The sequence below is a fragment of the Arachis hypogaea genome, chromosome 19, assembly GCF_003086295.3.
Source record: "Arachis hypogaea cultivar Tifrunner chromosome 19, arahy.Tifrunner.gnm2.J5K5, whole genome shotgun sequence".
Lineage (NCBI taxonomy): Eukaryota > Viridiplantae > Streptophyta > Magnoliopsida > Fabales > Fabaceae > Arachis > Arachis hypogaea.
The window spans coordinates 88,902,064-88,918,533 of NC_092054.1; the positions used below are offsets into that span (position 1 = coordinate 88,902,064).

Consider the following 16,470-nt stretch of genomic DNA (forward strand, 5'->3'; position numbering starts at 1 on the left):
CCGGAAATAACCATGGAGGATGATATGGAAAACCATCATGAAGGAGAGGTGAACAGTTGGTACGCGGAATCGTGATTATACTTTAATTATGTAAAATTCATTGCTCTTTCTTTCCCTGGAAATGGCGCCAAAAACATGATGCCAAGACCATGGTTCACAACTCCGTGTAACTAACCAGCAAGTGCACTGGGTCATCCAAGTAATACCTTACGTGAGTAAGGGTCGAATCCCACGGAGATTGTTGGTATGAAGCAAGCTATGGTCACCTTGCAAATCTCAGTTAGGCAGATATAAATTGATAATGGTGTTTTCGAATAATAATTAATAGAATAGGGATAGAAATACTTATGTAATTCATTGGTGAGAATTTCAGATAAGCGAATGGAGATGCTTTCGTTCCTCTAAACCTCTGCTTTCCTGCTATCTTCATCCAATCAGTCTTACTCCTTTCCATGGCTGGGTTTATGTGATACATCACCACTGTCAATGGCTACTTTCGGTCATCTCTCGGGAAAATGATCCAATGCCCTGTCACGGCACGGCTAATCGTCTGGAGGCATCACCCTTGTCAATGGAGTCATCTTATCCTCTCAGTGAAAATGGTCAACGCACCCTGTCACGGCACGATTATTCATCTGTCGGTTCTCGATCATGCTGGAATAGGATTTACTATCCTTTTGCGTCTGTCACTAACGCCCCGCAATCGCGAGTTTGGAGCTCGTCACAGTCATTCATTCATTGAATCCTACTCGGAATACCACAGACAAGGTTTAGACCTTCCGGATTCTCTTGAATGCCGCCATCATTCTAGCTTACACCACAAAGATTCTGGTTAGGAGATCTAAGAGATACTCATTCAGTCTAAGGTAGAACAAAAGTGGTTGTCAGGCACGCGTTCATAGGGAATGATGATGATTGTCACGTTCATCACATTCAGATTGAAGTACGAATGAATATCTTGGAAGCAAAATAAGATGAATTGAATAGAAAACAGTAGTACTTTGCATTAATCTTTGAGGAACAGCAGAGTTCCACACCTTAATCTATGGAGTGTAGAAACTCTACCGTATGAAAATACATAAGTGAAAGGTCCAGGCATGGCCGAATGGCCAGCCCCTCTGATCTAAGAACCAGGCGTCCAAAGATTAAACTCCGGATTCAAAGATGTCTAATACAATAGTAAAAGGTCCTATTTATAATAAACTAGCTACTAGGGTTTACAGAAGTAAGTAATTGATGGATAAATCCACTTCCGGGGCCCATTTGGTGTGTGCTTGGGCTGAGCTTGAGTGTTGCACGTGTAGAGGCCATTTGTGGAGTTGAACGCCAGTATTTGTGCCAGTTTGGGCGTTCAACTCTGGTTTTGGATCCTTTTCTGGCGCTGGACGCCAGAATTGGGCAGAGAGCTGGCGTTGAACGCCAGTTTGCGTCGTCTATTCTTGGCCAAAGTATGGACTATTATATATTTCTGGAAAGCCCTGGATGTCTACTTTCCAACGCAATTGGAAGCGCGCCATTTTGAGTTCCGTAGCTCCAGATAATCCACTTTGAGTGCAGGGAGGTCAGAATCCAACAGCATCAGCAGTCCTTCTTCAACCTCTGAATCTGATTTCTGCTCAAGTCCCTCAATTTCAGCCAGAAAATACCTGAAATCACAGAAAAACACACAAACTCATAGTAAAGTCCAGAAATGTGAATTTAACATAAAAACTAATGAAAACATCCCTAAAAGTAACTAGATCCTACTAAAAACATACTAAAAACAATGCCAAAAAGCGTATAAATTATCCGCTCATCACAACATCAAACTTAAATTGTTGCTTGTCCCCAAGCAACTGAAAATCAAATAGGATAAAAATAAGAGAATATACTATAAACTCCAAACTATCAATGAAACATAGCTTCACTCAAATGAGCGAGACTTATAGCTTTTTGCCTCTTGAATAGTTTTGGCATCTCACTTTATCCATTGAGGTTCAGAATGATTGGCATCTATAGGAATTTAGAGTTCAGATAGTGTTATTGATTCTCCTAGTTCAGTATGATGATTCTTGAACACAGCTTCTTTATGAGTCTTGGCCGTGGCCCTAAGCACTTTGTTTTCCAGTATTACCACCGGATATATAAATGCCACAGACACATAATTGGGTGAACCTTTTCAGATTGTGACTCAGCTTTGCTAAAGTCCCCAATTAGAGGTGTCCAGGGTTCTTAAGCACACTCTTCTTTTGCTTTGGACCTTGACTTTAACCGCTCAGTCTCAAGTTTTCACTTGACACCTACACGCCACAAGCACATGGTTAGGGACAGCTTGGTTTAGCCGCTTAGACCAGGATTTTATTCCTTTAGGCCCTCCTATCCACTGATGCTCAAAGCCTTGGGATCCTTTTTATTTGCCCTTGCCTTTTGGTTTTAAGGGTTATTGGCTTTTTGCTCTTGCCTCTTGGTTTTAAGAGCTTTGGCTTTTTCTGCTTGCTTTTTCTTTTTCTTTCTATTTTAATTTTTTTTTTCGCCTATTTTTTTTTTCTGCAAGCTTTGTTCTTTGCTGCTTTTTCTTGCTTCAAGAATCATTTTTATGATTTTTCAGATTATCAAATAACATGTCTCCTAGTCATCATTCTTTCAAGAGCCAACATATTTAACATTCTTAAACAACAACTTCAAAAGACATATGCACTGTTCAAGCATACATTCAGAAAACAAGAAGCATTGTCACCACATCAATATAATTAAACTAAGTTCAAGGATAAATTCGAAACTCATGTACTTCTTGTTCTTTTGAATTAAAACATTTTTCATTTAAGAGAGGTGATGGATTTATAGGACATTCATAACTTTTAAGACATAGTTACTAACTACTAATGATCATGTAATGAAGACACAAACACAGATAAGCACATAACATAGAAAACGAAAAACAGAAGAAATAAGAACAAGGAATGAATCCACCTTAGTGATGGTGGCGTTTCCTTCTTGAGGAACCAATGATGTCCTTGAGCTCTTCTTTGTCTCTTCCTTGTCTTTGTTGCTCCTCCCTCATTGCTTTTTGATCTTCTCTTATTTCATGAAGGATGATGGAGTGTTCTTGATGTTCCACCCTTAATTGTCCCATGTTGGAACTTAATTCTCCTAGGGAGGTATTGATTTGCTCCTGATATTTATGTGGAGGGAAGTGCATCCCCTGAGGTATCTCAGGGATTTCTTGATTTGCAGCCACATGTTCTACCACTGAGCTATAGACCCTTGAGATGAATCTTTCCATCTCCCATGACTCGGAGGTGGAAGCCTTTGTCTTCCCTTCCCCTCTTTTAGAGGTTTAGGTGCCGTCAATGGTAATGGAAAAACAAAAAAGCTTATGCTTTTACCACACTAAACTTAGAATGTTGCTCGCCCTCGAGCAAAAGAAGAAGGAATAGAAGAAGAAGAAGATATGGAGGAGATGGAGGGATGTGTATATGGATGTGAGTGGTGGATGGAAAACAGAAGGGATGGTCATGAATGGAGAGATAGAGGGTGAGGTGGGTGGGGATCCTGTGAGATTCACAGATCCTGAGATGATCCTGTGGGTCCACAGATCCTGAGATGATCCTGTGGGGTCCACAGATCTTGAGGTGTCAAGGCATTTACATCCCTGCACCAATTTAGGCATGCAAAATGCCCTTGCACACAACTCTGGGCGTTCAGCGCCAGGTTGGTGCCCATTTTGGGCGTTCAACGCCCATTTGTTGCCATTTCTGGCGTTGAACGCCAGAACCATGCTTGTTCTGGGCGTTCAGCGCCAGGATGTTGCCCATTTTGGGCGTTCAGCTCCAGAACCATGCTCTGTTCTGGCGTTGAACGCCAGGCAGATGCTTCCTCCAGGGTGTGATTTTTCTTCTGCTATTTTTGATTCTGTTTTCAATTTTTATATTTATTTTGTGACTCCACATGATCATGAACCTAATAAAACATGAAAAACAAAAACAAAATTAGATAAATAAACATTGGGTTGCCTCCCAACAAGCGCTTCTTTAATGTCAATAGCTTGACAGTGGGCTCTCATGGAGCATCACAGATGTTCAGAGCATTGTTGAGACTCTCCAACACCAAACTTAGAGTTTGGATATGGGAGTTCAACACCAAACTTAGAATTTGGTTGTGGCCTCCCAACACCAAACTTAGAGTTTGATTGTGGGGGCTTTGTTTGACTCTGCTTTGAGAGAAGCTTTTTATGCTTCCTCTCCATGGATGCAGAGAGAGATCCTTGAGTTGTAAACACAAGGTTGTCCTCATTCAATTGAAGGATTAATTCTCCTCTGTCCACATCAATCACAGCTCTTGCTGTGGCTAGGAAAGGTCTTCCTAGGATGATGGATTCATCCTCTTCCTTTCCAGTATCCAGGACTATGAAATCAGCAGGGATGTAAAGGCCTTCAACCTTTACTAACACGTCCTCTACTTGTCCATAAGCCTGTGTTCTTGAATTGTCTGCCATCTTTAATGAGATTTTAGCAGCTTGCACCCCATAGATTCCTAGTTTCTCTATTACAGAGAGGGGCATGAGGTTTATTCCTGAACCAAGGTCACACAGAGCCTTAAAGATCATGGTGCCTATGGTACAAGGTATTATGAACTTTCCAGGATCATGTTTCTTCTGAGGCAATGTCAGTTGATCCAGATCACTTAGTTCATTTGTGAACAAGGGAGGTTCATCTTCCCAAGTTTCAATACCAAATAATTTGGCATTCAGCTTCGTGATTGCACCAAGAAACTTGGCAGTTTGCTCTTCGGTAACATCCTCATTCTCTTCAGAAGAGGAATACTCATCAGAGCTCATGAAGGGTATAAGGAGGTTCAATGGAATCTCTATGGTCTCCAGATGAGCCTCAGAGTCCTTTGGTTCCTCAGAGGGATGCTCCTTATTGATCACTGGACGTCCCAGGAGGTCTTCCTCCTTGGGATTCACGTCCTCTCCTTCCCTTACAGGTTCGGCCATGGTGCTTATGTCAATGGCCTTGCACTCTCCTTTTGGGTTCTCTTCTGTATTGCCTGGGAGAGTACTAGGAGGGATTTTAGTGATCCCTTTACTCAGCTGGCCCACTTGTGCTTCCAGATTTCTAATGGAAGACCTTGTTTCATTCATGAAACTTACAGTGGCCTTAGATAGATCAGAGACTAGATTTGCTAAGCTAGATAGATTCTGCTCAGAATTCTCTATCTGTTGCTGAGTGGATGATGGAAAGGGTTTATTATTGTTAAACCTGTTTCTTCCACCATTATTAAAGCCTTGTTGAGGCTTTTGATCCTTCCATGAGAGATTTGGGTGATTTCTCCATGATGGATTATATGTGTTTCCATAAGGTTTACCCATATAATTCACCTCTGCTATTGCAGGGTTTTCAGGATCATAAGCTTCTTCTTCAGAAGAAGCCTCTTGAGTACTGTTGGATGCAGCTTGCATTCCATTCAGACTCTGAGAAATCATATTGACTTGCTGAGTCAATATTTTGTTCTGAGCCAATATGGCATTCAGAGTATCAACTTCAAGAACTCCTTTCTTCATAGGTGTCCCATTATTCACAGGATTCCTCTCAGAAGTGTACATGAACTAGTTATTAGCAACCATGTCAATGAGTTCTTGAGCTTCTGCAGGAATTTTCTTTAGGTGAATGGATCCACCTGCAGAAGTATCCAATGACATCTTTGATAACTCAGATAAACCATCATAGAATATATCCAGGATGGTCCATTCTGAAAGCATGTCAGAAGGACACTTTTTGGTTAGCTGTTTGTATCTTTCCCAAGCTTCATAGAGGGATTCACCATCTTTTTGTTTGAAGGTTTGAACATCCACTCTAAGCTTGCTCAACTTTTGAGGAGGAAAGAACTTGGCTAAGAAAGCCGTGACCAGCTTATCCCAAGAGTTCAGGCTATCTTTGGGTTGAGAGTCCAACCACACTCTAGCTCTGTCTCTTACAGCAAAAGGGAAAAGCATGAGCCTGTAGACTTGCAGTTCTGCTGCATCAGAGAAACTAGCTGAGGTTTCAGCTCAAAGTTGTTTGCTCCAATGGCAGGAATGGAGATGCTTCTTCCATGTAAATTGGAATTAGGTGCAGTAAAGTCACCAAGCATCCTCCTTGCATTATTATTATTTTCGACTGCCATCTCCTCTTCCTGTTCGAAAATTTCTGAAAGGTTATCTCTGGATTGTTGTAATTTAGCTTCTCTAAATTTTCTCTTCAGAGTCCTTTCAGGTTCTGGATCTGCTTCAACAAGAATGTTCTTGTCCTTGCTCCTGCTCATATGACAAAGAAGAGGGCACAGAAAAATAATAATAATAGAGATCCTCTTTTTTTTTTTGTGAGTGAGGGAGAGATGTTAGTAGATGAATAAACAAATAGAAGGAGATAAGAGAGAAGATAATTTTCAAAAATTATTTTTGAAAAAAAAAAAGAGTTAGTGATTTTCGAAAATAGTTTTTGAAAAAGTTAGTACTTTTTGAAAATTAAGATTTAAAATTTGAAATAATTAGTTAATTAAAAAGAAATTTTGAAAAAGAGGGAGATATTTTCGAAAATTAGAGAGAGAGAGTTAGTTAGGTAGTTTTGAAAAAGGTAGAAAACAAACAAAAAGTTAGTTAGTTAGTTGAAACAAATTTGAAAATCAATTTTTGAAAAGATAAGAAGATAAGAAGTTAGAAAAGATATTTTGAAATCAAATTTTTGAAAAAGGTAAGATAAGAAGATATTTTTGAAAAGATATGATTGAAATTAGTTTTTGAAAAAGATTTGATTTTTAAAAATCACAATTAATGACTTGATTCACAAGAAATCACAAGATATGATTCTAGAACTCAAAGTTTGAATCTTTCTTAACAAGCAAGTAACAAACTTGAAATTTTTGAATCAAAACATTAATTGATTGAGTTATTTTCGAAAATTTGATATAAGAATAAGAAAAAGATTTTTGAAAAATATTTTTGGAATTTTCGAAAATAACTAAGAAATTTGAAAAAGATTTGATTTTTGAAAAAGATTTTGAAAAAGATAAGATTTTCAAATTGAAAATTTGATTTGACTCATAAGAAACAACTTGATTTTAAAAAATTTTTGAAAAAGTCAATCCAAATTTTCGAATTTGATGAGAGAAAAAGGGAAAGATATTTTTTTGATTTTTGAAAATTTTTTTTTATGATGAGAGAGAAAAACATGAAAAATATGCAATGCATGAAAATTTTAGATCAAAACTATGAATGTATGCAAGAATGCTATGAATGTCAAGATGAACACCAAGAACACCGTGAATATCATGATGAACATCAAGAACATATTTTTGAAAAATTTTATATGCAAAGAAAACATGCAAGACACCAAACTTAGAAATCTTTCATGTTTAGACTCTAATAAATAAAAAATGCACATGTAAAACAAGAAAAGACACAAAACAAGAAAACATCAAGATCAAACAAGAAGACTGACCAAGAACAACTTGAAGATCATGAAGAACACTATGAATACATGAAATTTTCGAAAAATGCAAGATGCACATGCAATTGACACCAAACTTATAACATGACACATGACTCAAATAAGAAACACAAAAATATTTTTGGTTTTTATGATTTTCAAATTTTTTTTTTCAAAAATTATTATGAAAAAAAATAAAAATAAAAATAATGATTCCAAAATTTTTAATATGAATTCCAGGAATCTTGCCATGTTAGTCTTAAAGCTCCAATCAAAGGGTCAGGCATGGCTTAATAGCCAGCCAAGCTTTAATAAAAATATGAGTGTAATTCAGACATGACAAGCCTAACATGCCCTATCCAAAAGAATTGGACATGGCTCCATTGAGGTGATTAGTTGAAGACCAATCCCAAAGCAGTTTGGGTATGGCTTTACAGCCAGATAGGATTCAACATGATTCATGAAACACTAGAATTCATTCTTAAAAATTTTGAAGAAAAATATATTTTTGAAAACATTTTTAATTAATTTTTTTGAAAACAAAGGAAAATATTTTTGAAAGATTTTAAAAAATATTTTTTTGAAAGGAAAACGAAAAGAAAGTTACCTAATCTGAGCAACAAGATGAACCGTCAGTTGTCCAAACTCGAACAATCCCCGGCAACGGCGCCAAAAACTTGGTACGCGGAATCGTGATTACACTTTAATTAAGTAAAATTCATTGCTCTTTCTTTCCCTGGAAATGGCACCAAAAACATGATGCCAAGACCATGGTTCACAACTCCGTGTAACTAACCAGCAAGTGCACTGGGTTGTCCAAGTAATACCTTACGTGAGTAAGGGTCGAATCCCATGGAGATTGTTGGTATGAAGCAAGCTATGGTCACCTTGCAAATCTCAGTTAGGCAGATATAAATTGATAATGGTGTTTTCGAATAATAATTAATAGAATAGGGATAGAAATACTTATGTAATTCATTGGTGAGAATTTCAGATAAGCGAATGGAGATGCTTTCGTTCCTCTAAACCTCTGCTTTCCTGCTATCTTCATCCAATCAGTCTTACTCCTTTCCATGGCTGGGTTTATGTGATACATCACCACTGTCAATGGCTACTTTCGGTCATCTCTCGGGAAAATGATCCAATGCCCTGTCACGGCACGGCTAATCGTCTGGAGGCATCACCCTTGTCAATGGCTTCATCTTATTTTCTCAGTGAAAATGGTCAACGCACCCTGTCATGGCACGGCTATTCATCTGTCGGTTCTCGATCATGCTGGAATAGGATTTACTATCCTTTTGCGTCTGTCACTAACGCCCCGCAATCGCGAGTTTGGAGCTCGTCACAGTCATTCATTCATTGAATCCTACTCAGAATACCACAGACAAGGTTTAGACCTTCCGGATTCTCTTGAATGCCGCCATCATTCTAGCTTACACCACGAAGATTCTGGTTAGGAGATCTAAGAGATACTCATTCAGTCTAAGGTAGAACAAAAGTGGTTGTCAGGCACGCGTTCATAGGGAATGATGATGATTGTCACGTTCATCACATTCAGATTGAAGTACGAATGAATATCTTGGAAGCGAAATAAGATGAATTGAATAGAAAACAGTAGTACTTTGCATTAATCTTTGAGGAACAGCAGAGCTCCACACCTTAATCTATGGAGTGTAGAAACTCTACCGTATGAAAATACATAAGTGAAAGGTCCAGGCATGGCCGAATGGCCAGCCCCTCTGATCTAAGAACCAGGCGTCCAAAGATTAAACTCCGGATTCAAAGATGTCTAATACAATAGTAAAAGGTCCTATTTATAATAAACTAGCTACTAGGGTTTACAGAAGTAAGTAATTGATGGATAAATCTACTTCCGGGGCCCATTTGGTGTGTGCTTGGGCTGAGCTTGAGTGTTGCACGTGTAGAGGCCATTTGTGGAGTTGAACGCCAGTATTTGTGCCAGTTTGGGCGTTCAACTCTGGTTTTGGATCCTTTTTTGGCGCTGGACGCCAGAATTGGGCAGAGAGCTGGCGTTGAACGCCCGTTTGCGTCATCGATTCTTGGCCAAAGTATGGACTATTATATATTTCTGGAAAGCCCTGGATGTCTACTTTCCAACGCAATTAGAAGCGCGCCATTTGGAGTTCTGTAGCTCCAGATAATCCACTTTGAGTGCAGGGAGGTTAGAATCCAACAGCATCAGCAGTCCTTCTTCAACCTCTGAATCTGATTTCTGCTCAAGTCCCTCAATTTCAGCCAGAAAATACCTGAAATCACAAAAAAACACACAAACTCATAGTAAAGTCCAGAAATGTGAATTTAACATAAAAACTAATGAAAACATCCCTAAAAGTAACTAGATCCTACTAAAAACATACTAAAAACAATGCCAAAAAGCGTATAAATTATCCGCTCATCAACAGTCATGCCAGAAGAGGTGGAGCCAACCCTGCTGGACAAGAGAGGAGAGTCATAGGGTCATACATCAATCCAAATCCAGGAAATTGTGGTAGCAGCATTCAGAGGCCAACTATCCATGCTAATAATTTCGAATTAAAGCCTCAGCTCATAACTCTTGTCCAGAACAACTGTTCTTTTGGGGGTAGTGCACAAAAGGATCCTAATGAGCATCTCACTAAGTTCCAAAGGATATTTGACACAGTTAAATCTAATGGTGTTCATCCTGACACCTATAGATTGCTACTGTTTCCATTCTCTTTGAGGGACAAAGCATAAAAATGGCTAGAATCATTTCAGAAGGAAAGCTTGACAACCTGGGAGGATGTGGTGAATAGATTCTTAACAAGGTTCTACCCTCCACAAAAAGTCAACAGGATGAGAAATGAAGTGCAGACATTCAGACAGCAAGATGGTGAGACTATTTATGAAGCCTGGGAGAGATTCAAGGATTTGACAAGAAAATGCCCCCTGACATGTTTAATGAGTGGGTGCAAATTCATATCTTCTATGAAGGGTTGAATCATGAATCAAAGAAAGCTGTAGACCATTCATCTGGAGGTTTCCTTAACAAGAAGACCATTGAAGAAGTCATTGATGTTATAGAGACAGTGGCTGACAATGAGTATTTCTATGTCTCAGATAGGAGCAACAATAGGGGAGTCTTGGAATAAAACCAAATGGATGCACTCCTGGCCCAGAACAAGATGATCACCAAGTAACTGGCTGAATTAACCAAGCATATGGAGAAGAATTAGGCTGCAGCTATCCACACTCAACCATCACCTCAAGGAGAGTTGGAAACAGAAGAAGGAGGTAACTGGGAGGAAGCTAATTACCTTGGAAATTCATCTACGCAAACTAATGATCTATACTCTAAAATCTATAATCCTGGTTGGAAGAACTACCCAAACTTTGGGTGGGGGAACCAACAAAACCAAGGCCAAGACCACAGACCACACAATCCAACCCAGTAGAACAATTCCACGCACCAAAACTCTAACCAAAGACCATACCAGACCACACAAAACCCTTATTCATAGCCACCATACCAAAGTCACAACAACCACTCTCAACACCCCAATTTAACCAACCACCACCACATGAGGATGACAGAATAGTTAAGATGGAAGTGATGCTTGCAAACCTTTGCAAAGAAGTTGAAGACATAAAAAAATTCAAGGAAGAAGTTTAGAGGGAGTATAAAAAGCCGAGGAGAGGTTATTAAGAATCTTGAATCTCAAGTAGGACATCTTTCACAGCAGATTCCGAAGTCCACTGATAGTTTCCCAAGTGACACTGAGAAAAATCCAAGAGGGGAAATTAAGAAGGTGAGATGGGAAGAGTGTAAGGCAGTTACTCTTGCAAATGAAGAAATCCTAGAAGAAGACACTAGTAATCTAACAGAGCACAGCCAAGAAAGTTCCCAGAGCAACTTGGAGGAAAAGGAACAAGGAACTGGATCTATGCAAAGAAAGGGATCAACAAGGGAGGAAATGCCGGAGCCTTATTTGCCAAGGACACCATTTCCTCAAAGGCTAAGAGGAGGTGATAAAGAAATGTCATATTCAAGATTCTTAGATGTGTTCGCATTTCTCAGTGTCAACATTCCCTTTATCAAAACTCTCCAACAGATGTCGACATACATCAATTGCATGAAAGAGCTACAGACCAGGAAATGAACCCTAAAAGGGGGACAAACAGTGACAATGAATAAGGAATGTAGTGCTATCATCCAGAAGGACGTACTCATGAAGAAGAAAGATCCAGGGAGCTTTCATATTCCCTATGTCATAGGAGAAACAAAAATTGACAGAGGATTTTGTGATCTAAGGGCTAGCATAAATGTGATGCCTTTATCTCTTATGAAGAAGATGCAAATCAATGAGCTGAGATCCACTGATAAACCACTATTTTATGGTTTATCTTGTACTCAATTGAGTGGTTTTTATCAACTCTTTACCCACTTATTCATACTATTTGCATGTTTTACATTTCCTTCCTGGTTTTGTACTATGATTGAAAACATGCTTCTTTGATCTTATATTTGCTTATTATTAATCATCTCTTATTACCATTAGATGCCTTGATATGTGTGTTAAGTGTTTTCAGAGATTACAGGGCAGGAATAGCTCAGAGGATGGAAAGGAAGCATGCAAAAGTGGAAGGAATACAAGAAGTTGGAAAAACTGCTAAGCTGTCCAGCCTAACCTCTTCGCACTCAAACGGCTATAACTTTAGCTACAGAGGTCCAAATGACGCAGTTCTAGTTGCGTTGGAAAGCTAACGTCTGGGGCTTCGATTTGATATATAATTTGCCATAGCTACCCCGAAGTTAGGCGACGCAAACGCGTGAATGACGCGTCCGCGTCGCATCTGTGAACCTCAACCCACGCGGCCGAATGGACGACGCCTCCGCGTCACTTGCCCGCGACCTGAACGTAACAGAAATTGCAGGGGGCGATTTCTGGGCTGCTTTTGACCCAGTTTTCAGCCTAGAACACACAGATTAGAGGCTATAAAGTTGGAGAATGCATCCATTGAAGGAGAGCTCACCAATTTTTACTTTCCATGAATTAGATCTAGTTTAGAGAGAGATTCTCTCTCTCTTTAGGATTAGGATTTAGATTTAGGATTTTTATTCACTTTCAGGATTATCTCTTTTGATCAGGTTCAATATTCCTTTTATTTACTTTTGCAAGCTACTTTAGGAATCCTTTCATGTTATAGATTACTCTTTTATTAATGTTATTTGAGGTATTTCAGTTCAATATTGATTACTCTTATTCATGCTATTGTTGCTTTTACTCTGAAGACATTTTTATTCCAAGTAGATTTATTTTTCCCCTTTTCGTCTTGGTTAAGAAATCAGTAACTCAGGAGTTATCCAATTCAACAGTATAATTGATAATTTTTATTTTTGTTAATTGAATTGAACTTCTGTAATCCCAATCTTTTCTTAGGAAATAAATAGGGATTAACCCAATTAATCCCTTGACCTTCCTTTATCTTAGTAAAGGTTAACAAAGTGCAATTAGGATTCAACCATCATCATCATTGCTAAGGATAGCTAGGATAGGACCTCTAATTTCTCATACCTTACCAAGAGTTTACTTTACAGTATTTATCTATTTTCAATTGTCATTTAATTTACTTGCCATTAAATTACTCGTTCTTCATTCTTGAAACCCCAATTTTACAATCTCCATAACTAATAATAAGAATATACTTCCCTGCAGTTCCTTGAGAAGACGACCCGAGGTTAAATACTCGGTTATCAATTTTAAGGGGTTTGTTACATGTGACAACCAAAACGTTTACACGAAATGGATTTTTGTTGGTTCAGAAACTATATCTACAACGTGACTGTTTTTATGATGTTCTTTACTGGCAAAAATCCCGCTCGTCAAAATGGCGCCGTTGCCGGGGAACTGCTAACGTGTACCTTATTATTGGTTATTGTACATATTTTTCTTTTACTTGTTTATTTATTTTTCCTTTTTAATTTTATTTGCTACTATGGACTCTCACCCCTCTCGCTTTGAGTTTGGCTCTAACTTTGTTGAAAGAAATAGAAGTTACAGCAGGAATATGCATCAAGGTCAGACCAATCAAGGATGGATGGAGCCAAGAGAATCTAATCAACCCTTTAGGCAATAACACCCTCCAAGATATCATGGACAACGACCATTTTACAATGCATACCCAGCTGAAAGATATGGTGGACAACCTTGTAACTACCAACAAGCCCCACCCCGTGCCTATAGACCATCCTCTCAACATAACCTCGAACCACCACACTCACAAGCTTCTCTTCACCATTCGCCACCGTATGATCCTTTCCTACCCCAGTTCCAATCCAATCACCCCCAAGCACCACCACTTACCTATGTTTCATGTCCAAATCCATCACCCAGAGAATCAGAGGTTCGCCTCAAGGCAACATTAAATAAACTTCAAACAACCATCCGATAACTGGAGCAAGCAGTAATTCAATTAGCTTCTAGACGCGCGAACATTCAAGGACCAACCACAGCCCCATGTGGACAATCTAATGAAAAGCGTGGCATGAAAGAGACACTAGAAACTCCAGTGGACAAGACAGAGCATGAATTCATACTAGAACAAGTGAAAGATGCTGTCATTGTACAAGAAGAAGAGTTGGTTGAAGATCTAGGAGACGCTGAACCTCCATGGGAATCCAGAGTTGAGGAGAACTCCGTCAAAGACATTACAATTGATGCTAAGAAGGATAGATCAAAATCACCGAGGCAAGTCGTTTATGAAGAACTAAACGGAATAACCCAGGACACAAATTCCCTTGATGATGATAGTCACAAGTCAAGCTCTCTTAATAATGAACTTGCATCCGCAAGTGAATTCTCTGAGATCGAAGAATCTTCCCCAATTGAATACGAAGATGATGCAGAGGTATTTTTCTCTCAACCTCCAATCTATGACTCAAGTGATGAGGAAGATATAGAAGACTTTGACCATGACTCAGATGCATTTAAAGAACCTTACAAGGAAGTGGAGGAATTCACAGAAGAGCACAAGGGAGAAGAACTTACAGAACCACCAGAAACACCAACCCCAAAACCATTACCACCTAATACAAGCTTCAAGTGGGTACAATCCTTAACTTTTAACTTTAATTATTCACTTGAATATGGTTTACTTGAAACAGATGGCCAGCTTAGAGCTCTCTGCGACTTTAAGAGTAAGAGGGAAATGGCTCGCACTCAGAGCTGGTGCACAAGGTTCAATAAGGTTCCACGCTTCAACTTCAAGTGCATGGATTGGTATCAAGCTCAATTGAATGGATCTCGGAAAATGTTTGGTCACTATGGTGAGAATCTACTTTCTAAACCGCCCGAATGGAAAAATATAGATCAAAACGAAGGCGGATTTAAAACCAAAGTTTGGGATCCTGGAAAATATTTTGATATTCATCACCCCGGGAGCCTGAAAATCTGTTTGAAGCTGCTCAGAAGCTTCACATGCCTAGTTTGGGACCCTGGAGGCTGTTGGCATTCCAAACATTGGTGGAGATTTCTGGATGAATTTAAACACAAGCCACCATAACAGGAAGCTCATCTAATGTCCAACTTAAGGACTTTAACTAAAAGTGCTTGGTAGGAGACAACCCACCATGGTATGATCGTTCCTTTTTCAATTTTAATTTTATTTAGTTTTGTTTGTTTTTGAAATTTATTTTTATTTTATTGAACCTGGAATCATGCATAGCATTCACATTAAGCATTGCATTCTGCATACTGCATTCTACATTCTACATATAAAAAAAAATCACAGGTATTGGGAGAGAATAATGAACAGAAAGTTACGCAGGAGTAGCGCTGGAGGCGTGCCAATGGCACAAATCGTCCCACGCGGCCGCGTGCCCCACGCGGCCGCGTGACCAAGATTTTGACGTCAAAGTGGTGCACACCCGAAAGTTGTACGAGAGTGGTGCTGGACTGGTGCTGAATGCATAATCCTTTCTATGCGGTCGCGTGACCCACGCGACCGCGTCATATCCTTCTAAAGCCCACTCACGCGATCGCATGCCCCACGCGATCGCGTCACTTAAAATTTGGCAATTAATGATTTTGAACAGAGAGTTGTGCGAGTGCGAGGCTGCCCTCGCGCCAGTCGCATAAAATGGGTCACGCGACCGCGTGACCAACGCGACCGCGTCAATCAGTTTAAGCGCAATTCGCGCGATCGCGTGCCCTACGCGGCCGCGTTGCTCGTGCCGCACAACTCATTCAAAATATCTTATATCTTTCTTTTCCAAATCCTTATTTTTTCTCTTTTCTTATTTCTTTCTTCTTCCTTTCTTATTTTTTTTCTCTTCCATTCTATTTTATTTAATTTATTTGCATACTTTCATTCATTTCATATTTTTATTATTTTACCATTGGTGTTCAAATGTTCCTATTCCACTGTTACATCTTTTCTGGTATTTTCTTGGTGCTTAGTGACTTGTTTAATTCTGATTGTGTAATATTATTTAAATCAATGCCAATTTTTTTTATATCTGTATTACTTTTGCATTGACATGAATTTATATTATCTCTCCTTCTTCACTATCTTCCCCGTTGTTGCAAATTTTGCACCAGTGGTATGCCGTGTGCTTCTATTATTTTTCTCACGAACATGTTAAAGCTTCCATGTAATTGAGACCCTTATTATCTGGCATTAACACCCATATTTTATTTATTTTCTATCTTAAATTTTGGGTTACTTTTCTTCTTTTTCTCTTCTTCAGGATGGCCACCAAAGAAGGGAAAGGGAAAACTTCTAAAAGGGGAGACAAACAAGTCCATCTGCACAATCCTTGAAGGAAAGCATCAGTTGGAACAACCCATCCACCTGCACATCTCAGCATGCACCGAGGACGGTGCAATCTTTAAGTGTGGGGAGGTCGATACCGAACTCCATGGGTTAGTATTTTCTTATCAACACCAATATTTTATTTTCCTTGTTAGTTGTTGCATTTGCATGTTTGATTGCATATTTATTTGATTTTATGCATTCAGTTACTACTTGGTTGAAGTAATATTTT

General features: G+C 39.1%; 2 non-coding genes across 2 annotated transcripts; one reads left to right on the forward strand and one right to left on the reverse strand.

The window, feature by feature from the left end:
- Window positions 1–5,734: 5,734 nt before the first annotated feature.
- On the forward strand, window positions 5,735–5,842 carry LOC112781217 (small nucleolar RNA R71). The gene has a single exon (XR_003192007.1). It is a non-coding gene; the product is annotated as a small nucleolar RNA R71 (small nucleolar RNA).
- Window positions 5,843–10,277: 4,435 nt separating this feature from the next.
- LOC112780170 (small nucleolar RNA R71) lies at window positions 10,278–10,380 on the reverse strand. The gene has a single exon (XR_003191024.1). It is a non-coding gene; the product is annotated as a small nucleolar RNA R71 (small nucleolar RNA).
- Between the last annotated feature and the right edge of the window lie 6,090 nt (window positions 10,381–16,470).